General features: G+C 43.6%; 1 long non-coding RNA gene across 1 annotated transcript; it reads left to right on the top strand.

Annotated features, from left to right (window-relative positions):
* Positions 1-6486: 6486 nt before the first annotated feature.
* On the top strand, positions 6487-12517 carry LOC116354512 (uncharacterized). Its single transcript, XR_004203839.1, has 3 exons — positions 6487-6584; positions 7069-7194; positions 11296-12517. It is a non-coding gene; the product is annotated as an uncharacterized LOC116354512 (long non-coding RNA).
* Positions 12518-26513: the final 13996 nt, after the last annotated feature.

Genomic DNA, 26513 nt, shown 5'->3' on the forward strand with positions numbered 1-26513 from the left:
TCTCTCTCTCTCTCTCTCTCTCTGTCTCTCCTCTTCTCTCTCTCTCTCTCTCTCTCTCTCTCTCTCTCTGTCTGTCTCTCTCTCTCTCTCTCTCTCTCTCTCTCTGTCTCTCTCTCTCTCTGTCTCTCTCTCAATTCAATTCAATTCAATTCAGGGCTTTATTGGCATGGGAAACATGTGTTAACATTGCCAAAGCAAGTGAGGTAGACAACATACAAAGTGAATATATAAAGTGAAAACAACAAAAATTAACAGTAACATTACACATACAGAAGTTTCAAAACAGTAAAGACATACAATGTCATATTATATATATATATACAGTGTTCTAACAATGTACAAATGGCTAAAGGACACAAGATAAAATAAATAAGCATAAATATGGGTTGTATTTACAATGGTGTTTGTTCTTCACTGGTTGCCCTTTTCTCGTGGCACCAGGTCACAAATCTTGCTGCTGTGATGGCACACTGTGGTATTTCACCCAGTAGATATGGGAGTTTTTCAAAATTGGATTTGTTTTCGAATTCTTTGTGGATCTGTGTAATCTGAGGGAAATATGTCTCTCTAATATGGTCATACATTGGGCAGGAGGTTAGGAAGTGCAGCTCAGTTTCCACCTCATTTTGTGGGCAGTGAGCACATAGCCTGTCTTCTCTTGAGAGCCAAGTCTGCCTACGGCGGCCTTTCTCAATAGCAAGGCTATGCTCACTGAGTCTGTACATAGTCAAGGCTTTCCTTCATTTTGGGTCAGTCACAGTGGTCAGGTATTCTGCCGCTGTGTACTCTCTGTGTAGGGCCAAATAACATTCTAGTTTGCTCTGTTTTTTTGTTAATTCTTTCCAATGTGTTAAATAATTATATTTTTGTTTTCTCATGATTTGGTTGGGTCTAATTGTGCTGCTGTCCTGGGGCTCTGTAGTGTGTGTTTGTGTTTGTGAACAGAGCCCCAGGACCAGCTTGCTTAGGGGACTCTTCTCCAGGTTCATCTCTCTGTAGGTGATGGCTTTGTTATGGAAGGTTTGGGAATCGCTTCCTTTTAGGTGGTTGTAGAATTTAACAGCTCTTTTCTGGATTTTGATAATTAGTGGGTATCGGCCTAATTCTGCTCTGCATGCATTATTTGGTGTTCTACGTTGTACACGGAGGATATTTTTGCAGAATTCTGCGTGCAGAGTCTCAATTTGGTGTTTGTCCCATTTTGTGAAGTCTTGGTTGGTGAGCGGACCCCAGACCTCACAACCATAAAGGGCAATGGGCTCTATGACTGATTCAAGTATTTTTAGCCAGATCCTAATTGGTATGTTGAAATTTATGTTTCTTTTGATGGCATAGAATGCCCTTCTTGCCTTGTCTCTCAGATCGTTCACAGCTTTGTGGAAGTTACCTGTGGTGCTGATGTTTAGGCCAAGGTATGTATAGTTTTTTGTATGCTCTAGGGCAACAGTGTCTAGATGGAATTTGTATTTGTGGTCCTGGTGACTGGACCTTTTTTGGAACACCATTATTTTGGTCTTACTGAGATTTACTGTCAGGGCCCAGGTCTGACAGAATCTGTGCATAAGATCTAGGTGCTGCTGTAGGCCCTCCTTGGTTGGTGACAGAAGCACCAGATCATCAGCAAACAGCAGACATTTGACTTCGGATTCTAGCAGGGGGAGGCCGGGTGCTGCAGACTTTTCTAGTGCCCTCGCCAATTCGTTGATATATATGTTGAAGAGGGTGGGGCTTAAGCTGCATCCCTGTCTAACCCCACGACCCTGTGTGAAGAAATGTGTGTGTTTTTTGCCAATTTTAACCGCACACTTGTTGTTTGTGTACATGGATTTTATAATGTCGTATGTTTTACCCCCAACACCACTTTCCATCAGTTTGTATAGCAGACCCTCATGCCAGATTGAGTCGAAGGCTTTTTTGAAATCAACAAAGCATGAGAAGACTTTGCCTTTGTTTTGGTTTGTTTGATTGTCAATTAGGGTGTGCAGGGTGAATACATGGTCTGTTGTACGGTAATTTGGTAAAAAGCCAATTTGACATTTGCTCAGTACATTGTTTTCATTGAGGAAATGTACGAGTCTGCTGTTAATAATAATGCAGAGGATTTTCCCAAGGTTACTGTTGACACATATTCCACGGTAGTTATTGGGGTCAAATTTGTCTCCACTTTTGTGGATTGGGGTGATCAGTCCTTGGTTCCAAATATTGGGGAAGATGCCAGAGCTAAGTATGATGTTAAAGAGTTTTAGTATAGCCAATTGGAATTTGTTGTCTGTATATTTGATCATTTCATTGAGGATACCATCAACACCACAGGCCTTTTTGGGTTGGAGGGTTTTTATTTTGTCCTGTAACTCTTTCAATGTAATTGGAGAATCCAGTGGGTTCTGGTAGTCTTTAATAGTTGATTCTAAGATCTGTGTTTGATCATGTATATGTTTTTGCTCTTTATTCTTTGTTATAGAGCCAAAAAGATTGGAGAAGTGGTTTACCCATACATCTCCATTTTGGATAGATAATTCTTCGTGTTGTTGTTTGTTTAGTGTTTTCCAATTTTCCCAGAAGTGGTTAGAGTCTATGGATTCTTCAATTGCATTGAGCTGATTTCTGACATGCTGTTCCTTCTTTTTCCGTAGTGTATTTCTGTATTGTTTTAGTGATTCACCATAGTGAAGGCGTAGACTCAGGTTTTCCGGGTCTCTATGTTTTTGGTTGGACAGGTTTCTCAATTTCTTTCTTAGATTTTTGCATTCTTCATCAAACCATTTGTCATTATTGTTAATTTTCTTCGGTTTTCTATTTGAGATTTTTAGATTTGATAGGGAAGCTGAGAGGTCAAATATACTGTTAAGATTTTCTACTGCCAAGTTTACACCTTCACTATTACAGTGGAACGTTTTACCCAGGAAATTGTCTAAGAGGGATTGAGTTTGTTGTTGCCTAATTGTTTTTTGGTAGGTTTCCAAACTGCATTCCTTCCATCTATAGCATTTCTTAATGTTACTCAGTTCCTTTGGCTTTGATGCCTCATGATTGAGTATTGCTCTGTTTAAGTAGACTGTGATTTTGCTGTGGTCTGATAGGGGTGTTAGTGGGCTGACTGTGAACGCTCTGAGAGACTCTGGGTTGAGGTCAGTGATAAAGTAGTCTACAGTACTACTGCCAAGAGATGAGCTATAGGTGTACCTACCATAGGAGTCCCCTCGAAGCCTACCGTTGACTATGTACATACCCAGCGTGCGACAGAGCTGCAGGAGTTGTGACCCGTTTTTGTTGGTTATGTTGTCATAGTTGTGCCTAGGGGGGCATATGGGGGAGGGAATGCTGTCACCTCCAGGCAGGTGTTTGTCCCCCTGTGTGCTGAGGGTGTCAGGTTCTTGTCCGGTTCTGGCATTTATGTCACCACAGACTAGTACATGTCCCTGGGACTGGAAATGATTGATTTCCCCCTCCAGGATGGAGAAGCTGTCTTCATTAAAATATGGGGATTCTAGTGGGGGGATATAGGTAGCACACAGGAGGACATTTTTCTCTGTTAGGATAATTTCTTTTTGAATTTCTAGCCAAATGTAGAATGTTCCTGTTTTGATTAATTTAATGGAGTGAGTTAGGTCTGCTCTATACCAAATTAGCATACCCCCTGAGTCCCTTCCCTGTTTCACACCTGGTAGTTTGGTGGATGGGACTACCAGCTCTCTGTAACCTAGAGGGCAACCAGTGGGTCCATCTCCTCTATACCAGGTTTCTTGCAGGATGACAATGTCTGTATTACCGATTTCTTTGGTGAAGTCCGGGTTTCTGCTCTTTAGGCCAAAGGCAGATGACCTCAGGCCTTGGATATTCCAGGATAATATAGTGAAGGCTTTTTGTTCCATAGAGTGTCCAATGTTGTTGGTCGTGGTTTAGCCTCAGGCCAGTAAGTGTGAGCAAAGCCTGCTGAGCATCTGGTACATGCCATTGGCTTGGGCGAGTGTGAGAGTGGGGGTTGGGACTGTTTGCCCGCTCACTACCTGGGCGTATGTGTGGCTTCCATGTTGAGGCCCTCTTTGCAGGGGTGGGGTGCATGGGGTGGGCAGGAGTGGCATAGGTCTGATCTGAGGGGGCCTAAATGGAGTGTGGGCATGGTTGACGTGGGGGGGTGTTGATTGGTTGGGGTGGGGGTGTGGATGTGTCTGGGTGTACTGTGGTCTGGATGTAATTCCTCTTGGCGTGGGTCCTCTATGTGTAGGTCCAGGGGGAGGTCCTGCAGATCTGGGAGGGTGTCTCGCTGGTCTGGGTGGGGTGTCTATTGATCTGTTGCTCCTGTGTGGAGTGTTGGGGATACGTTTGAGAGCGATGTCCTTTAGAGTCCGGGCAAAGGTGGGCACTGCTGCCTTGTAGAGGTGGACCTGGTCATAGAGGCTGTTCAAGTCCAGGGTGGAGTGGTGGGCCAGGAAAACGTTTGGTTTTGAGGCACAGTCACGGGAAATACTTGCATTTACCCGCTGTATTGTGGCGGGGTGGAAGTCTTTTCGTGGTAGCAGGGTGGAGATAACCACTTGTGCGTTGGGGAAAGTAGAAGACGCCTTTTCAATCACTCCCTTCAGTGCTGTGGCCACTCTTTCCTGCTGTGCTCTCAGGTCGTTTGTGCCTGTGTGTATTATTATGTGGCTGGGTGAGCCTAGTTTGGCCTCAGACAGAAGGTCTAGGGCACGCTGGGTGTTTGGACACCAGAGTTTAGACACACTGTGTTTGGGAAAAAGTATTTTTTCTTCTATATATTTCCCATTTGAGTCCATAAGTAGTACAATCTGTGTCTTGTGTTTGTCCTCAGTGGGTGTGGGGGGGTTGACAGAAGGGCTATCAGGGTGGCTGACAGGGGGGGTGCTCAGAGGGGGTGAGAGCCTCTGGGCTTGGGGTTCTTCATTTGTCTGTTGTGCTGTGATGTCGACTCTATGGTCAGGGTCTGGTGTGGACTGTTCTGCTGTGGTGTCGACTCTATGGTCAGGGTCTGGTGTGGACTGTTCTGCTGTGGTGTCGAGACTTTTGTTGGGTGCTGAGGTGGGCTGTTCTGCTGGCTTCTCTGTGGGGGTGGCCACCTCTCTAGTGGGTTGTTCTCTGTCACACGCCGTCCCCCTCAACTTCTCCTCCATCCCCCTCACCCTCTCCTCCATCCCCCTCAACCTCTCCTCCACCAGCAGTCTGATACTCTCCTCTAGTGCTCTGTTCTGCTCCTCTTTCTCCTGTTGTATTTGTCTCACCACTGTCCAAAGTGCAGATATGTCTCTGTCCACCTCCAGCTCTCCGGGTCTGGTTAAGGGGCTGTTGTTGTGCTGGACTGTTGTCTGGGTCTGTGCTGACTGAAGTGTAATCACCTGCTGTTCCAGCTCCACCTGCCTTATCTCCAGCTGGGTGAATTTGTCCTTCATTTCAATGAGGGAGTGGTAATCTGTGCTGGGAGGTTGACCCTCCGCTGGGGGTTGCTCATCTGTGGGGTTACATAATGAAGAGGTCTGGTCTGATCCTCTCGGGGTGGGGGTATCTTTATCAAGGGAGAGTTTCTCCTGCTGAGCTAATTCTTTGATTAGGTGAAAGTCCAGCTGAAACTGTTTGTGGTTACGCTGTACCATCACTGTTCTGGACTTATAGATATTTATATTACTTAACTCAGAGTCCTCGTTGTCAAGTATTCTGAGTTTCCACCCCTCGTTAATCCCCCCTCTCGTAACAGAGGGGTAGTGTGCTAATATAGCACTGTGCCATGCCAGGGGATGGTTTGTGTGGAAGATAAGGTTGCTGATGTTCCCATTTTTGTAATAGTCAGCAAAAAGTGTCTCTTGATTTTCCATAAGGAGCTTCATTTTGTAATCTTTTCTTGCCTTTTCATTCTTTACATGCAGAGGGTACTGTATTTTAATTACCTCTGAACAGCGGGAGGGAGCTTCTAAGGCCTCTCCATTTGGTTGGGGTAGACTGTGTGACTCTCCTGCCATTGTTGGGCTAATGAGCTTTGACACCTCTCACTTGACACGTCAGTGCTATTTGAAGCTGTATCAAGTCAGTTCCAGGTTGGATGGTGATTTCAGGTTTCTGTTGTTTTCCAGAGAATTTGCTGTATAGAGAAACAAATCTTGGTAGTTGTGAACCTTCCAGGTGATTCCGTAATTCCGTCCAAAATCAGGTTGTAGGTTTTAAGTTTTGATTTGAAGTAGGGGTTATGTTGTAGAGGGTAGAATCCAGTATGTGTTCCTGACAAAAAATCTAAGTTTATCTAACTTCTAATCTATCTTTTTTAAAGAAAATGCTGAAAAATGCAGGAGCTCATCTGATTGTGACTTCCTCTCTGTCTCGCTCTCTCTCTCTCTCTCTCTCTCTCTGTCTCTCTGTCTCTCTCTCTCTCTCTGTCTGTCTGTCTGTCTCTCTCTGTCTCTCTGTCTCTCTCTCTCTCTGTCTCTCTCTCTCTCTCTCTCTCTCTGTCTCTCTCTCTCTCTCTCTCAATCTCTTTATTTTCTCTCTCTCTCTTTCAGACGGTGAAAGGAGGGATCTCTGAGACTCGCATTGAGAAGAGGATTGTTATAACTGGAGACACAGAGATTGATCACGACAAGGTGGGGGACAGATTTCTACTTCTAGCCCCTGGCTCTGTGCTAGCTGGCTCACTATGTATTCCGTTAGAGACCACTTCAGTGGAGTAACAATATATTATTCGTCTGGTTTAGATCTATTACACATAATCTAACATTTCAAGTCCTCTGTATTAGTGGCGCAAATCAAAAGTTAAAAAAAAAAAGAAAAGAGCTTGGTTGGTGATGTGAACTAAACGCAGGCTTGTCCAAATGTGGTACCCCTTTGACTGTTTGCTTGGGTAATGAACGTTTCCAACTCTTGTAGTCGTGTGGGTTTTAGCGACTGTATTTGCCTGTGGGGTGATTGTGTTTAATGTATGTATAGTCTTTTTTATTAGTGCCATCAATCTCAATGTATTGAAACTTCCTTTGTGTGTGTGTGTGTGTGTGTGTGTGTGTGTGTGTGTGTGTGTGTGTGTGTGTGTGTGTGTGTGTGTGTGTGTGTGTGTGTTTTCCATCTTCTCAGGCTCTGGCCCAGGCCATCAAGGAGGCGAAGGAGCAGCACCCGGACATGTCTGTGACCAAAGTGGTGGTGCATCAGGAAACAGAGATCACCCCAGATTAACCCCAGGCTCACCTCTCCTATAACCAGGTCAGTAGTACCCCTAACCCCAGATTAACCCCAGGCTCAGCTCACCTCTCCTAAAACCAGGCCAGTAGTACCCCTAATCCTACATTGTTGACAGTACAACGGTATTTGGCGGTATTTAAAGTTTTTGAATAATGAAAGTTTGCTTTGTGCGTGACCCTTGAGTGGCAACATACATTGTAAGTGATTTTAATTGATTGTTTTATACTGTTCAATTAAACTTCAACCAAATATTTTTTTCTGCATTTTCATCTATTTCAGCATTTCCTGCACTCGTTTGAGAGGATTTCCACACTAGGGCTGCACGATTTAGGCAAAATAAAATCAAGGCCTTATTTTTAACCAAATGTTGTAATTGTGATTTGACTTGCGATTTAGATCAAAATACTTGGAATCATGAAAATAGAATGATTATTCTAATTATATAGTTAGAAGATAATAGTGGGCACTTTGAATACAGTGTTGTTTAACATAACAGTGAATGAAAATGCCAGGGAGGAGTTATTGTGACAGGGTAGGAACCAAAGTGTTGGTCAGTGTTTCCTAGGGGACCCTATAATCTTTGGCTACATTAAATGTTTTCTCTTAGCTACTTCATGTAGCCAACATATTCATGCTTCACCTATTCCTCTTTGATTTGGAAACATGCTGATTTAGGTCTACACCATCACTGGTATTTTTAGGCTGTAAGGCTAGCTATGTTTAGCTAACCAGCGATTAGCATTTTCACAAACACGATTTAGCCACAACTTGCTAAGAAAAGACAGACTAGCTGTTTGCAGATGTAATAGAACGTGTTATAGAACGCTAGTGGATTTATATTAAGAAGCAAAGTGGAAACAACGTCGTAGTCATCAACATTGTTGCATGTGCTTCATTGACCATGCAGACTAAAGGCAAGAATCTTCAAATGCGCTCCCTGAGTGACAGGGGTGTCTAGGTCTGTGTGGAAAGAGAGAGCAGAGAGAGGCGTGGCGAAAGAGAGCAGAGAGAGATGACTCAAGTAGTGAAGTAAACTATAAAAATTTACGCTACACACGGCGCATCACATTAAACAAACCAAACATTCAAATACCGCTATAGAAGATAAAGCAAAAACCCAAACCAGTCCGTGCATCAATACCGGTATATAGTAAAATATGTTATACCGCCCAGTCCTAGGTGTAATGGTTATAGTCGCCACCCTAATCACCACACTAAAGCAATCAGGACCCTAAAACAATATGCTAACTGGTCCTGCAAAAAGACTATGAGATCAAGGGATCCACGGTCAAGGGAGTCCCAAATGGCACCAAATGGCACCCTATTCCCCGCAGGGGAAAGTGAACCTTCTCTCCAGTCTGAGGTACTGAGTGCTCTGGAGCAGGTTTTCATCAAGGATCTCTCTGTACTTTGCTCCGTTCATCTTTCCCTCGATCCTGACTAGTCTCCCAGGCCCTGCCGCTGAGAAACATCCCCACAGCATGATGCTGCCACCACCATGCTTCACTATATGGATTGTGCCAGGTTTTCTTCAGACGTGACACTTGGCATTCAGGCCAAAGAGTACAATCTTGGTTTCATCAGACCAGGGAATCTAGTTTCTCATGGTCTGAAAGTCCTGTAGGTGCCTTTTCTCAAACTCCATATGGGCTGTCATGTGCCTTTTACTGAGGAGTATCTTCCGTCTGGCCACTTTTTTTATTTTTTTATTTTTTATTTTACCTTTATTTAACCAGGCAAGTCAGTTAAGAACAAATTCTTATTTTCAATGACGGCCTAGGAACAGTGGGTTAACTGCCTGTTCAGGGGCAGAACGACAGATTTGTACCTTGTCAGCTCGGGGATTAGAACTTGCAACCTTTCGGTTACTAGTCCAACGCTCTAACCACTAGGCTACCCTACCATAAAGGCTTGATTGGTGGATTTCTGCAGAGATGGTTGTCCTTCTGGAAGGTTCTCCCATCTCCACAGAAGAACTCTGGAGCTCTGTCAGAGCAATGCCAATGCCCTTCTCCCCCGATTGCTCAGTTTGGCCGGGCGGCCAGCTCTAGGAAGAGTCTTGGTGGTTCCAGACTTCTTCCATGTAAGAATGATGGAGGCCACTGTGTTCCTGGGGACCTTCAATACTGCAGACACGTTTTGTTACCCTTCCCCAGGTCTGTGCCTCGACACAATCCTGTCTCGGAGCTCTACGGAGAATTCCTTCAACCTCATGGCTTGGTTTTTGCTCTGACATGTACTGTCAACTGGCGGCAGGTTGCCTAGTGGTTAGAGCATTGGGCCAGTAACCAGCAGGTAGCCTAGTGGTTAGAGCATTGGGCCAGTAACCAGCAGGTAGCCTAGTGGTTAGAGCATTGGGCCAGTAACCGAAAGGTTGCTGGATTGGATCCCCGAGCTGACAAGGTAAAAATATGTTGTTCTGCCCCTGAACAAGGCACTCTTAGGCCGTCTTTATAAATAAGAATTTGTTCTTATCTGACTTGCCTAGTTATATAAAATAAAAACTGTGGGACATTATATAGACAGGTGTGTGCCTTTCCAAATCATGTCCAATCAGTTTAATTTACCACAGATGGACTCCAAAGAAGTTGTAGAAACATCTCAAGGAGGATCAATGGAAAAAAGGATGCACCTGAGCTCAATTTTGAGTCTCATAGCAAATACTTTAGTAAAATAAGGTATTTTTTATACATTTGCAAACATAAAAACAAAAACTTTGTCATTATAGGGTATTGTGTGTGTAGATTGATGAGGATTTAAAAAATATTTTTTATATAATCTATGTTAGAATAGGGCTGTAACATAACAAAATGTGGAAACTATCAACGCGGTCTGAATGTACTGTATAGGGAACTGTGTGCCATTCAGCATTACAATAAAATCCCTCCTCCCAAGTTCAAAGCACTGCATGCTACTGACACTGGACAATGCATATGTATATTTCAACTCACAGTTCACTCAGGCCTATTCCTACATTAATCTGTTCATCTCTGCACGCGGTCTGTAAACACTGGTGCCCATGTGGTTTTAATTGTAGCCCTGCATGTTTGTGTCCAGTTAAAGCACCCAGGCTCAGTCTACATCCCAAATGGCACCCTATTCCCTACAAAGTGACCAGGTTCTATATAGTGCACTAATTTTGACTAGGTTTCTTGTCAAACGTAGTTCAATAAATAGGGTGCCATTTGGGATGTAGCCTCGGAGTCTGGTGCTGTTTAGCCAGCTGCCAGTGTGGTGTGGTATGTACACACACGGTACCCCCTCCCCTCCTGAGACAGGGAGGAGAGACAGGGAGAGAGAGTGCCCTCCCGGTCCCACCATGTTCAGGCCCTGTGTTCATGGAGCCCTGTGTTCATGGAGCCCTGTGTTCATAGAGCCCTGTGTTCAGGCCCTGTGTTCATGGAGTCCTGTGTTCATGGAGCTTTGTGTTCAGGCCCTGTGTTCATGGAGCCCTGTGTTCATGAAGCCTTGTGTTCATGGAGCCCTGTGTTCATGGAGCCCTGTGTTCATGGAGCCCTGTGTTCATGGAGCCCTGTGTTCATGGAGCCCTGTGTTCATGGAGCCCTGTGTTCATGGAGCCCTGTGTTCATGGAGCCTTGTGTTCATGGAGCCTTGTGTTCATGGAGCCCTGTGTTCATGGAGCCCTGTGTTCATGGAGCCCTGTGTTCATGGAGCCTTGTGTTCATGGAGCCCTGTGTTCATGGAGCCCTGTGTTCATGGAGCCCTGTGTTCATGGAGCCCTGTGTTCATGGAGCCCTGTGTTCATGGAGCCCTGTGTTCATGGAGTCCTGCTTTGTTTAACTTACACATTCCTTCAACCTAACAGTGTTTACATCAGTGAAGCCAGAGAACACCCCTAACAATTCTATTCCCTCCCTCCCTCTCTGCTTCGCCCTCCGACCCCACCCGTTCCTTGTCTCCACCAGGCTCCTGCAATGCTCCACCCTCCCTGTCTGCATCCTGCTCTTTTTAAAATGCCTTCATCATTGTGACGACATGCGTGCGGTTCTTCTTTTGTGGAGTCTTTTCTGTTTTTACACTTTTTATCTTGAGTGTCGAATCAGGGGAATGTTGAGGTAATGTTACTGAAGTTGTGTCTCTCTCTGTCCACTGTCTGTCAAGCTGGGGGCCAAAACTACCACGGCGCCTGAGGAAGATCAACTCACATACAGCCCCCCAACCCTCCCTTGTTCGCTTGTGTCACCACCATTCCTACATGTTTACCTCAGAGCCCCATTCCCTCACACCACCCAACTGCACTGCCTTGCAGACAGACACACACACACCACACCAGACTGGACCAGTCCAACCAACCAGAGTGAACAAGCTTCACTTTTGAACTATGAACTTTGATCCTCCCAGCCAATGGAGTTTAACTGAAGGAGAAGGGAACAAACATAACTCTCCAGACAACTCCCAGAACAATCCCTCTCGGTCGCTCTCCCTTCCACTCTACTGCCAAATCCCGAATGACTGAACTGGATCTTCCAAACATCAAAAATATTGAAATAAAGTATTTGAATTTTTTTCCCCTTTCTCCCATTTTTCTGGAGATTTTAACGAGAATTTTCAAATGGCATTTGGTCTTTTAATTGTGTAGAGATTGCAGGGACTTTGTTCATATTTTTCTAAGATTTTTCTTCTCGTCGTAATTGGAAAATCAGTATCTTCAAGGTCAACTTTGAAGGGACTCTTATTCTGAAGGGGGGATGATAACAAGGGATTGTGGGTGATTTTTTCTGTAACTCTTATTAAACCATCATGATACGAGGATCCCTCTTCAAATCAAACAACTTTACAACCAATTTTGGTTTCATCTCTTGTACAGTACAAAAAGTTTGTAATATTTATTTTCCCTCTCAATGTGAAAAGTATTTTTTCAATTTAAGTGTAAAAAAGATATGATTCCATCCAAACATTTGAGGGCCAATGTAATATCTCTTTGAAGAAATTGCTTCATTATCTATTCTTCTAGATGATATTCACACCTTTTGACTGTTTGTGTTTGTTTTTAGTCGTCGTTGTTGTTGTAGTCACACTGGGGGAAGAAAGGGGCTTCATCAGAACTGGAGTGAAGGAAGCAGCGTATTGAAATGACTATTTATACTTACTATTTTATTTACATGATTATTTCTGCATATTGTATCCATTCATTTTAGATCACCCTGACTTTACAGGTTTGTAGTTATGTGTTTTTGTATTAGGCTACTTGTATTAGGCTACTACACTGCGTTCCAACCACCAGCTACATAACAGTCATCCATTTGTACCTGGCATGGCAGAGCAGCAGAGGCAACTTCACAATGTCCTTCATTTTCATGTATTTATACTTTTCTACCAAAGGGGGCAGTGTTTACTCATCTATAGAGATGGACCGCTATACAGAATATACTGTACTCTACATGGCTAAAAGTATGTGGATACCGCTTCAAATGAGTGGATTAGTTTTTTTTTCAACCACACCGATGGTGACAGGTGTATACAATCGAGCACACAGCCATGCAATCTCCATAGACAAACATTGACTGTAGAATGGCTCGTACTTAAGAGGTCAGCGACTTTCAATGTTGCACCGTCATAGGATGCCACCTTTCCAACCAGTCAGTTCGTCAAATTTCTTCCCTGCTGGAGCTGCCCCGGTCAACTGTAAGTGCTGTTATTGTAAAGTGGAAACGTCTAGGAGCAACAACGGCTCAGCCGCGAAGTGGTAGGCAAACACAGGCTCACAGAACTGGACCGTAAAAAAATTCTGTCCTCAGATGCAACACTCACTAACGTCAGCACAAGAACTGTTCATCGGGAGCTTCATAAAATGGGTTACCATGGCCGAGCAGCCGTACACAAGCCTAAGAGATTTTGTTGAGATCAATGTGGAAGAACTTGACTGGCCTCCACAGAGCCCTGACCTTAACCCCATCGAACACATTTGGGATGACTTGGAACGCCGACTGTAAGCCAGGCCTGACCTCACTAATGCTCTTGTGGCTCTTCCCAGAAGAGTGGAGTCTGTTATAGCAGCAATGTTCCAACATCTAGTGGAAAGCCTTCCCAGAAGAGTGGAGGCTGTTATAGCAGCAATGTTCCAACATCGAGTGGAAAGCCTTCCCAGAAGAGTGGAGGCTGTTATAGCAGCAATGTTCCAACATCTAGTGGAAAGCCTTCCCAGAAGAGTGGAGGCTGTTATAGCAGCAATGTTCCAACATCGAGTGGAAAGCCTTCCCAGAAGAGTGGAGGCTGTTATAGCAGCAATGTTCCAACATCTAGTGGAAAGCCTTCCCAGAAGAGTGGAGGCTGTTATAGCAGCAATGTTCCAACATCTAGTGGAAAGCCTTCCCAGAAGAGTGGAGGCTGTTATAGCAGCAATGTTCCAACATCGAGTGGAAAGCCTTCCCAGAAGAGTGGAGGCTGTTATAGCAGCAATGTTCCAACATCTAGTGGAAAGCCTTCCCAGAAGAGTGGAGGCTGTTATAGCAGCAATGTTCCAACATCTAGTGGAAAGCCTTCCCAGAAGAGTGGAGGCTGTTATAGCAGCAAAGGGGGGGACCAACTCCATATTAATGCCCATGATTTTGGAATAAGATGTTTGACGAGCAGGTGTCCACATACTTTTGGACATGTAGTGTATGATGCTTCTATCTAGAAGAAGTCAGTAACAGAAAGGATTAGGATTAATTGGGGTTGATTAGATTGATTAGACAGAGTAGAGTTGATTAGCGAGTCAGCGTTAAAGGCCCAGTGCAGTCAAAAAAGTTATTTTTCTGTATTTTATGTTTCCACAGTATGATGTTGGAATAATACTGTGGAAATGATGATAATGATGCTAATGCCCTTTTAGTGTAAAAGCTGTTTTGAAAAGACACCCTGAAATGTATGCCTGTTTTGTGTGAGATGGAGTTTTGGCATCACCAGTCAGTAAATGAGTTAATAGACCAATAAGAAAGTGAGTTCCAAACCTCTCTGCCAATAACAGCTAGTTTTCAGTTTCCCCCTCCCCACTCAGACCACTCCCAGACAGTCCTAGCTAAATTATTGCTTGAGAAATGGCTCTTTGCTAAGAAGCTATTTTTGCACATATTTTTTACCATTTTAATTAAAAACCATCACACTAAGGTACTTAATTGTTACCCAGAATTGATTTGATATTGAGATATTTAAAAATAATGGCTGCATGGGACCTTTTAAAGTAAAAGAAAATAGCTTTAAAGTTGACAAAGCGTCAATTGGGATTTTTGGGAACTTTTTCCCTTTGGTTGCCTCTTTGGTGTTCTCCTTTTAGAAGGCTGTACAGTTCACAACAGCACAAAATAAATGTTTAGTTTTTTTGTTTACTCCCATGTATTTATCTGTGAAGTGTATACATTTATTTGATCCTCCTGTGGAGTACACACTGTCCCGTTTAATAAACAACCCATTATTTAAGCAGAGAGTACACACTGTCCCGTTTAATAAACAACCCATTATTTAAGCAGAGAGTACACACTGTCCCGTTTAATAAACAACCCATTATTTAAGCAGAGAGTACACACTGTCCCGTTTAATAAACAACCCATTATTTAAGCAGAGAGTACACACTGTCCCGTTTAATAAACAACCCATTATTTAAGCAGAGAGTACACACTGTCCCGTTTAATAAACAGCCCATTATTTAAGCAGAGAGTACACACTGTCCCGTTTAATAAACAGCCCATTATTTAAGCAGAGAGTACACACTGTCCCGTTTAATAAACAGCCCATTATTTAAGCAGAGAGTACACACTGTCCCGTTTAATAAACAGCCCATTATTTAAGCAGAGAGTACACACTGTCCCGTTTAATAAACAGCCCATTATTTAAGCAGAGAGTACACACTGTCCCGTTTAATAAACAACCCATTATTTAAGCAGAGAGTACACACTGTCCCGTTTAATAAACAACCCATTATTTAAGCAGAGAGTACACACTGTCCCGTTTAATAAACAACCCATTATTTAAGCAGAGAGTACACACTGTCCCGTTTAATAAACAACCCATTATTTAAGCAGAGAGTACACACTGTCCCGTTTAATAAACAACCCATTATTTAAGCAGAGAGTACACACTGTCCCGTTTAATAAACAACCCATTATTTAAGCAGAGAGTACACACTGTCCCGTTTAATAAACAACCCATTATTTAAGCAGAGAGTACACACTGTCCCGTTTAATAAACAACCCATTATTTAAGCAGAGAGTACACACTGTCCCGTTTAATAAACAACCCATTATTTAAGCAGAGAGTACACACTGTCCCGTTTAATAAACAGCCCATTATTTAAGCAGAGAGTACACACTGTCCCGTTTAATAAACAGCCCATTATTTAAGCAGAGAGTACACACTGTCCCGTTTAATAAACAGCCCATTATTTAAGCAGAGAGTACACACTGTCCCGTTTAATAAACAGCCCATTATTTAAGCAGAGAGTACACACTGTCCCGTTTAATAAACAGCCCATTATTTAAGCAGAGAGTACACACTGTCCCGTTTAATAAACAACCCATTATTTAAGCAGAGAGTACACACTGTCCCGTTTAATAAACAACCCATTATTTAAGCAGAGAGTACACACTGTCCCGTTTAATAAACAACCCATTATTTAAGCAGAGAGTACACACTGTCCCGTTTAATAAACAACCCATTATTTAAGCAGAGAGTACACACTGTCCCGTTTAATAAACAACCCATTATTTAAGCAGAGAGTACACACTGTCCCGTTTAATAAACAACCCATTATTTAAGCAGAGAGTACACACTGTCCCGTTTAATAACCAACCCATTATTTAAGCAGAGAGTACACACTGTCCCGTTTAATAAACAACCCATTATTTAAGCAGAGAGTACACACTGTCCCGTTTAATAAACAACCCATTATTTAAGCAGAGAGTACACACTGTCCCGTTTAATAAACAACCCATTATTTAAGCAGAGAGTACACACTGTCCCGTTTAATAAACAACCCATTATTTAAGCAGAGAGTACACACTGTCCCGTTTAATAAACAACCCATTATTTAAGCAGAGAGTACACACTGTCCCGTTTAATAAACAACCCATTATTTAAGCAGAGAGTACACACTGTCCCGTTTAATAAACAACCCATTATTTAAGCAGAGAGTACACACTGTCCCGTTTAATAAACAACCCATTATTTAAGCAGAGAGTACACACTGTCCCGTTTAATAAACAACCCATTATTTAAGCAGAGAGTACACACTGTCCCGTTTAATAAACAACCCATTATTTAAGCAGAGAGTACACACTGTCCCGTTTAATAAACAACCCATTATTTAAGCAGAGAGTACACACTGTCCCGTTTAATAAACAACCCATTATTTAAGCAGAGAGTACACACTGTCCCGTTTAATAAACAGCCCATTATTTAAGCAGAGAGTACACACTGTCCCGTTTAATAAACAGCCCATTATTTAAGCAGAGAGTACACACTGTCCCGTTTAATAAACAACCCATTATTTAAGCAGAGAGTACACACTGTCCCGTTTAATAAACAACCCATTATTTAAGCAGAGAGTACACACTGTCCCGTTTAATAAACAACCCATTATTTAAGCAGAGAGTACACACTGTCCCGTTTAATAAACAACCCATTATTTAAGCAGAGAGTACACACTGTCCCGTTTAATAAACAACCCATTATTTAAGCAGAGAGTATAGCACACACAGTTTTGGAATGTTTAGGTCTATTTAATAAAAATAAAAAATAAAAATGTTTTTTTTTTTTTAAATACAAATAGTATTACATTGTACAGAATCCAACGTCTTGTAGTTCTTTCAGTGTGGTGTCTTCTTCTTCCCTTTTTCTGCATTAATGATGGATGGAGACTAAGAGAACCAGCAAGCATGTACATCTCTTTAGGTTCATGTTTATTTCTTCATAGTGAACCCTCTCATCTTTCATCTCTCTCTCTCTCTCTCTCTGTGTCTCTGTCTCTCTCTGTCTCTCTCTCTGTGTCTCTCTCTCTCTCTCTGTCTCTGTCTCTGTCTCTGTCTCTCTCTCACTGAAAGAGATGATATGTAATAAAACAGCACCCACTAAATAAACACAAATGTACACACACCTTATTCTGAACATATCGCCTGATAATCTGTTGTTTGTGCCTGAGGTTCTGTGTTCCATTTCTCTATGTTCTTGTCTCATGAGGAAATAAAAATTTTGTCGCTATTTTCATCAGTGTGAAATCTTGACAAGCAGAGCAAGAGTAGTCTCACAATCAGTCAGAAAAAACGTTCCCCAAATATTATACACGTGTATGTCACGTTCTGACCTTAGTTCCTTTGTTTTGTCTTTGTTTATATGGTCAGGGCCTGAGTTGAGGTGGGCAGTCTATGTTTGTTTTTGTATGTTTGGTTTCTGTGTTCGGCCTGGTATGGTTCTCAATCAGAGGCAGGTGTCGTTAGTTGTCTCTGATTGAGAAACATACTTAGGCAGCCTTTTTCCACCTGGGTTTTGTGGGTGTTTATTTTCTGTCTTTGTGTTACGTGTGTATGTCACCAGACAGGACTGTTTCGTTTCGTTCGTTCATTTTGTTATTTTTGTATTGATTCAGTGTTCATTGCTTTCTTTAATTAAAATTATGAACACTTACCACGCTGCGCTTTGGTCCTTCTCTCTTTCTCCCGAAGAGGATCTTTACAGAAACACCCACCACACGAGGACCAGGCAGCGTGGTAACAGGCAGCAGCAGCAGGGGAATATCGCCGCCCTAAAGCAGAGCTGGAGGCAGCGAAAGCAGAGAGACGCCGGTATGAGGAGGCAGCACGGCAGCGAGGCTGGAAGCCCGAGAGGCAGCCCCAAAAATGTATTGGGGGGGGGGGCACACGGGGAGTATGGCTAAGTCAGGTAGGAGACCTGAGCCAACTCCCCGTGCTTACCAGCGAGTGAGAGGGACCTTGCAGGCACCGTGTTATGCGGTGGAGCGCACGGTGTCCCCAGTGCGTGTGTATAGCCCTGTGCGGTACATTCCAGCTCCTCGTATTGGCCGGGCTAGAGTGGGCATTGAGCCAGGTGCCATGAAGCCGGCTCTACGCATCTGGTCTCCAGTGCATCGGGCCGGTGTACATGGCACCAGCCTTATGCTCAAGAGGTTCAAGAGCTCCAGTGCGCCTTTACGGTCCGGTCTATCCGGTGCCACCTCCACGCACCAGCCCTGCGGTGGCAGCCCCCCGCACCAGGCTGTCTCTCCGTCTTCTCCCTACAGGTGCTCCCGCCTGTCCAGCACTGCCAGAGCCTTCCTCCTACCCAGCGCTGTCAGAGTCGCCCATCTGTCCTGGGCCGCCAGAGTCTCCCGTCTGTCCTGGGCCGCCAGAGTCTTCCGTCTGTCCTGGGCCGCCAGAGTCTCCCGTCTGTCCTGGGCCGCCAGAGTCTCCCGTCTGTCCTGGGCCGCCAGAGCCGCCCGTCTGTCCTGGGCCGCCAGAGCCGCCCGTCTGTCCTGGGCCGCCAGAGCCGCCCGTCTGTCCTGGGCCGCCAGAGCCGCCCGTCTGTCCTGGGCCGCCAGAGCCGCCCGTCTGTCCTGGGCCGCCAGAGCTCCCGTCTGTCCTGGGCCGCCAGAGCCGCCCGTCTGTCCTGGGCCGCCAGTCTGCCAGGAGCCGCCAGCCAGCCAGGAGCCGTTGGAGCCGTCAGCCAGCCAGGAGCCGTCGGAGCCGTCAGCCAGCCAGGAGCCGCCAGAATTGCCCTTCACTCCGGACAGGCGGGAGAAGCAGGTCATATCAGAGTCAAGTCATGAGAGGCAAGAGCGGCAAGTCATGAGAAGCAAGGCATGAGAGGCAAGTCATTAGATTCATGTCATGTGTGGCAAGTCATGAGAGACAAGTCATGAGAGGCAAGTCATGAGCGGCAAGTCATGAGAAGCAGGGCATGAGAGGCAATTCATGAGAGGCAAGTCATAAGAGGCAGGTCATGAGAGTCAAGTCATGAGAGGCAAGAGAGTCATGAGAGGGAAATCATGAGAGGCGAGTCATGAGAGGCATGAGCGGCAAGTCATGAGAAACAAGGCATGAGAGGCAAGGCATGAGAAGCAAGGCATGAGAGGCAAGGCATGAGAAGCAAGGCATGAGAGGCAAGGCATGAGAAGCAAGGCATGAGAGGCAAGTCATGAGAAGCAAGGCATGAGAAGCAAGGCATGAGAAGCAAGGCATGAGAGGCAAGTCATGAGAGGCAAGAGAGTCATGAGAGGCAAGAGAGTCATGAGAGGCAAGAGCGGCAAGTCATGAGAAGCAAGGCATGAGAGGCAAGTCAGGCAAGGCATGAGAGGCAAGTCATGAGATTCATGTCATGAGTGGCAAGTCATGAATTTCAAGTCATGAGAGTCTAGTCGTGAGAGTCTAGTCGTGAGAGTCTAGTCGTGAGAGTCTAGTCATGAGAGTCTAGTCATGAGAGTCTAGTCATGAGAGTCTAGTCATGAGAGGCAAGTCATGAGAGGCAAGTCATGAGAGGCATGAGAGGCAAGTCATGAGAGGCATGAGAGGCAAGTCATGAGAGTCAGGTCAAATGAAGGTCAAATAAACTACAACAAAAAATCATAGAAATAAACACACCAGCAAAATCCCTATTCAAAAACAAGTAAGTAGTTCCATCCAGAGTAAATAGGTCCATTCCATCCAGTAAGTAGTTCCATCCAGTAAGTAGGTCCATTCCGTCCAGTAAGTAGTTCCATCCAGTAAGTAGGTCCATTCCGTCCAGTAAGTAGTTCCATCCAGTAAGTAGGTCCATCCAGTAAGTAGGTCCAGTAAGTAAGTAGGTCCATTCAATCCAGTAAGTAGTTCCATCCAGTAAGTAGGTCCATTCCATCCAGCAAGTAGGTCCATTCCATCCAGTAAGTAGGTCCATTCCATCCAGTAAGTAGGTCCATCCAGTAAGTAGGTCCATCCAGTAAGTAGTTCCATCCAGTAAGTAGGTCCATTCCATCCAGTAAGTAGTTCCATCCAGTAAGTAGGTCCATTCCATCCAGTAAGTAGGTCCATCCAGTAAGTAGTTCCATCCAGTAAGTAGGTCCATTCCATCCAGTAAGTAGTTCCATCCAGTAAGTAGTTCCATCCAGTAAGTAGGTCCATTCCGTCCAGTAAGTAGTTCCATCCAGTAAGTAGGTCCATTCCGTCCAGTAAGTAGGTCCATCCAGTAAGTAGGTTTCATTCCTTCCAGTAAGTAGGTCCATTCCATCCAGTAAGTAGTTCCATCCAGTAAGTAGGTCCGTTCCATCCAGTAAGTAGTTCCATTCCATCCAGCAAGTAGGTCCATTCCATCCAGTAAGTAGTTCCATCCAGTAAGTAGGTCCATTCCATCCAGTAAGTAGTTCCATCCAGTAAGTAGGTCCATTCCATCCAGTAAGTAGGTCCATCCAGTAAGTAGTTCCATCCAGTAAGTAGGTCCATTCCATCCAGTAAGTAATTCCATCCAGTAAGTAGTTCCATCCAGTAAGTAGTTCCATCCAGTAAGTAGGTCCATTCCATCCAGTAAGTAGTTCCATTCATTTTGAGTATTTCCGGAAAAAGTAATTTATCAGAATGCCCTGAAACCAGAATCTGTCTGTATTCTCCAAGGACCTACTTCGGCAATAGACGTCATTTCCGAGGCCCAGCCCCTACTACCATTGCCATGTGTCCCAAATGACACCCTATTCCCTATATCGTGGACTGCTTTTGATTAGAGTCCTATAGGTCCCTATTGGCCCTGGTTAAAAGTAGTGCACTATTTATGGAATGGGGTGCCATTTGGGACACATTCATTATTCACTCTGACGGTCAATACCAACTGAGGCAAATCTCGCTTCGAAATTCCATATTTTGCAGTGCTGAATTGATTGAATAGTTGAGTGAGACTTTCTCAATAAATAAGAGCAGAGTAGCTAGCGGCTGTATGACAGACAATATTTGACTACCGAACACTGGAGTACCACAGTGATGCAGCCCGTTCCCAAGCTGAAGTAAAGAAGAGCAATCTACTGTATAAAATTTTTAAAAATGAAACCTTTATTTAACTAGACAAGTCAGTTATGATCAAATTCTTATTTAAAAATGACGGCCTACCAATTGTGCGCCGCTCTGCCAAACCCAGACGACGCTGGGCCAATTGTGCACCGCCCTATGGGACTCCCAATCACAGCCAGATATGATTCAGCCTGGATTTGAACCAGGGACTGTTTTGACACCTCTTGCACTGAGATGCAGATGCCTTAGACCCCTGCGCCACTCCGGAGCCAAACTGTACATAGGTGTTTTCATGACATTTCTCTCTCTGTCTCAAGCAATTTGTTGTTCCCATGGAATGTGTATATTTTTCTCTGCCTGGGCCAATTGACACATACTGAGACCCAAATGACACCATATTCCTTACATAGTCCACTACTTTACACCAGATCCCTATGGGCCCTGGTCAAAATGTAGTGCACTAAATAGGGACTAGGTTGCCATTTAGGATGGAACTTCAGAGTTCACGCTACACTGGCTAAATCCAATGTGGGGAGACTGGGAGTAGACTAGAGAATTGGAAACTAGAGAATTGAACTCACTAGATTGTTGCAGATTCTGATTGGTTCAGCATTGTCATAACCACCCCATTCCCCATCGCACTGACTCTCCCTATAACATACTCAGCTGTACAATCAAATAATGTTTGAAACGTAAGCAATTTGCGTATGTAGTTCTTGATGGGGTCTGCTGAGCCAATAAATGATGTAGTAAAATAATTTCCAGTCAGAGCTAGGGGCTGGGCTTGACAGGTCTGCACACGGCCTTAGATTCATATTCATAAATACTCAGAGGTGAAACAATTAGTACTTATTACCCACAGTTGGTGGCCCATATGTGACTCTGTCCAGCCATTAAATCATGGCCCTACGATGAGAACTTGTAGGGTATCAAAAGGGTTCTACCTGGAACCAAAAGGGCTCTACCTGGAACCAAAAGGGTTCTACCTGGAACATTCTTTTATCCTTCTTTTTCAACATGCTTCGGAGGACAGTTTTGAGTGATTTCTAATATATGGTTTTATATATATAACCAAATAGGTGATTTCTTCTACCGGATGGAGCCCTTTCCTTTCTCTGACATGAGCTATGTGGAGATTTTATAGAAAGGTAATAGTGCTGTTTTCTACATAGAGTGGTATGTTTTCTACATAGAGTGGTATGTTTTCTACATAGAGTGGTATGTTTTCTACATAGAGTGGTATGTTTTCTACATAGAGTGGTATGTTTTCTACATAGAGTGGTATGTTTTCTACATAGAGTGGTATGTTTTCTACATAGAGTGGTATGTTTTCTACATAGAGTGGTATGTTTTCTACATAGAGTGGTATGTTTTCTACATAGAAGTACTTTTAATATGATGTGTTTTATACACTTACAGCATCTGATTGGTATGACTGAGACAATGTGCAGTGAGGATCAGCCTGGTCTTTGTGGTGGATCATAAAAGCATCACTGGAGTGGTTGTGAAATCGGGGTCAACATTTTGAACAGTGCATTTATACATATATATATATATTTTTTACTTCATGAATTATCGATATTTTAAGAGACACAACTGGATTTATCTTCTCGAAATGGTTCTGCTACCTTTTCCACATAAGTGCACAGATGTCCCCTGATTTCCCCCTGGATCCTGAAGTGGTCGTTACAGTGAGTAATCCCTTTAGAGTTATAGTTACTCTCTTCATTATCTCTCCATTTACATTTTGATTTGTGGCTTGTTTACTTGCGTGATGATTCCCCTGAATAAATAAATGGCACCTTATTCCCTTTATAGTGCACTACATAGGGCCATTTGGGATGTATTTTTTATTTTTTTGTCAAATTGATTTTTGTGTGTGTGTGAAATTGAAACAGGACGAGTTCTGAGTATGCTGACAATCTTTGCTGTCGGCCTCCACTCTGATAGATAATCTGATGTGTTGGACTCCAATCTGATAGATAATCTGATGTTTCCACCTCCACTCTGATAGATAATCTGATGTGTCCACCTCCACTCTGATAGATAATCTGATGTGTCCACCTCCACTCTGATAGATAATCTGATGTGTCCACCTCCACTCTGATAGACAATCTGATGTGTCGGCCTCCACTCTGATAGATAATCTGATGTGTTGGACTCCAATCTGATAGATAATCTGATGTTTCCACCTCCACTCTGATAGATAATCTGATGTGTCCACCTCCACTCTGATAGATAATCTGATGTGTCCACCTCCACTCTGATAGATAATCTGATGTGTCCACCTCCACTCTGATAGATAATCTGATGTGTCCACCTCCACTCTGATAGACAATCTGATGTGTCGGCCTCCACTCTGATAGATAATCTGATGTGTTGGACTCCAATCTGATAGATAATCTGATGTTTCCACCTCCACTCTGATAGATAATCTGATGTGTCCACCTCCACTCTGATAGATAATCTGATGTGTCCACCTCCACTCTGATAGATAATCTGATGTGTCCACCTCCACTCTGATAGACAATCTGATGTGTTGGCCTCCACTCTGATAGATAATCTGATGTGTCGGCCTCCACTCTGATAGATAATCTGATGTGTCCTCCTCCACTCTGATAGATAATCTGTTGTGTACGCCTCCACTCTGATAGATAATCTGATGTGTTGGACTCCACTCTGATAGATAATCCGATGTGTTGGACTCCACTCTGATAGATAATCTGATGTGTTGGACTCCACTCTGATAGATAATCTGATGTGTCCACCTCCACTCTGATAGATAATCTGATGTGTCCACCTCCACTCTGATAGATAATCTGATGTGTCCACCTCCACTCTGATAGACAATCTGATGTGTCGGCCTCCACTCTGATAGATAATCTGATGTGTCGGCCTCCACTCTGATAGATAATCTGATGTGTCCTCCTCCACTCTAATAGATAATCTGTTGTGTCCGCCTCCACTCTGATAGATAATCTGATGTGTTGGACTCCACTCTGATAGATAATCCGATGTGTTGGACTCCACTCTGATAGATAATCTGATGTGTTGGACTCCACTCTGATAGATAATCTGATGTGTTGGACTCCACTCTGATAGATAATCTGATGTGTTGGACTCCACTCTGATAGATTATCTGATGTGTCAGCCTCCACTCTGATAGATAATCTGATGTGTTGGACTCCACAGAGTGGAGGTGGACTCATTTCAGAAGCAGATGTTGAGGTTGTTAGTCAATTTAATAGGAGCTTCCCTGATATGGATATGATTCTTTCCTGATTTGAAGAGCCCAGTTTCCCCATTTCCCCCTAGCATTTCCATTTTAATTGGTTGATGGTTAACCAACATGGTAATTCCCTTAAATAAATCATATTTGCTCCTGATGTAAAACTGATCCACTCTGATATACAGTACCAGTCAAAGGTTTGGACTCACCTACTCATTCAAGAGTTTTTCTTAATTTTTTACTATTTTCTACATTGTAGAATAATAGTGAAGACATCAAAACTATGAAATAACACATATGGAATCATGTAGTAACCAAAAAAGTGTTCAACAAATAAAAATATATTTTATATTTTATATTCTTCAAAGAAGCCACCCTTTGCCTTGATGACAGCTTTGCACACTCTTGGCCTTCTCTCAACCAGCTTCATCTGAAATGCTTTCCCAACAGTCTTGAAGGAGTTCCCACATATGCTGAGCACTTGTTGGCTGCTTTTCCTTCACTCTGCGGTCCAACTCATCCCAAACCATCTCAATTGGGTTGAGAGTGGGTGGTTGTGGAGGCCAGGTCATCTGATGCAGCAATCCTTCACTCTCCTTCTTGGTCAAATAGCCCTTGCGCAGCCTGGAGGTGTGTTGGGTCATTGTCCTGTTGAAAAACAAATGATAGTCCCACTAAGCGCAAACCCGATGGGATGGCGTATCGCTGCAGAATGCTGTGGTAACCATGCTGATTAAGTGTGTCTTGAATTCTAAATAAGACACAGACAGTGTCACCAGCAAGGCACCCCTACACCATCATACCTCCGCCTCCATGCTTCACGGTGGAAACCACACATCCGTTCACCTACTCTGCGTCTCACAAAGACATGGTGGTTGGAACCAAACATTTTACATTTGGACTCATCTGACCAAAGAACAGATTTCCACCAGTGCAAAATGTCTTGATAAACTTGGGAATTTATTTTTCCATCGACGATAGCAAGCTGTCCAGACCCTGAAGAGGCAAAGCAGCCCCAAACCATGATGCTCCCTCCACCATACTTTACAGTTGGGAGGAGGTTTTGATGTTGGTGTGCTGTGCCTTTTTTTCTCCACGTGTGGAGAAGAGGAACACTCCACATGTGTTTTCCTTCCAAACATCTCAACTGTAGTTTATTTATTTAATATTTGTTTAACTAGGCAAGCCAGTTAAGAACAAATTCTTATTTACAATGACGACCTAGAAACAGTAGGTCCTTGTTCAGGAGCAGAACAACAGATTTTTACCTTGTCAGCTCAGGGATTCAATCTAGCAACCTTTCAGTTACTGGCCCAATGCTCTTAACACTAGGCTACCTGCCGCCCAAATTATTCTGTCCACCTGGGACATCCAGGTGCACTTTTGAAAACTTCAGACGTGCAGCAATGTTTTTCTAGACAGCAGTGGCCTCTTCTGTGATGTCCTCCTATGAACTCCATTCTTGTTTAGTGTTTTACGAATCGTAAACTCCTCAACAGAGATGTTAGCATGTTCCAGAGATTTCTGTAAGTCTTTAGCTGACACTCTAGGATTATTCTTATCCTCATTGAGCATTCTACACTGTGTCTTGCAGTCCTCTTTGCAGGATGGCCTCTTCTAGGGAGAGTAGCAACAGTGCTGAACTTTCTCCATTTATAGACAATTCGTCTTACCGTGGACTGATGAACATCAAGGCTTTTAGAGATACTTTTGTAACCCTTTCCAGCTTTCAAGTCAACAATTGTTAATCTTAAGTTTTCTGAGATCTCTTTTGAGGCATGGTTGACATCAGGAAATGCTTCTTGTGAATAGCAAACTAAATTTTTGTGAGTGTTTTTTATAGGGCAAGGCAGCTCTAACCAACATCTCCAATCTCGTCTCATTGATCAGACTCCAGGTTAGCTGACTCCTGACTCCAATTAGCTTTTGGAGAAGTTATTAACCTTTTTCCAACCTACACTGTGAATGTTTAAATGATGTACTCAATACAGACACTAAAAGAATGGTTGTTATTAGTTTAAGCACACTATGTTAATCTGTTGTTGTGACTTAGATCAGATCCAATTTGATGATCACTTTATGCAGAAATCCAGGTAATTCCAAAGGGTTCACATACTTTTTTCTTGCCACCGTACTATCAGACGAGAACACATCAG

Source organism: Oncorhynchus kisutch, linkage group LG17, assembly GCF_002021735.2.
Source record: "Oncorhynchus kisutch isolate 150728-3 linkage group LG17, Okis_V2, whole genome shotgun sequence".
NCBI lineage: Eukaryota > Metazoa > Chordata > Actinopteri > Salmoniformes > Salmonidae > Oncorhynchus > Oncorhynchus kisutch.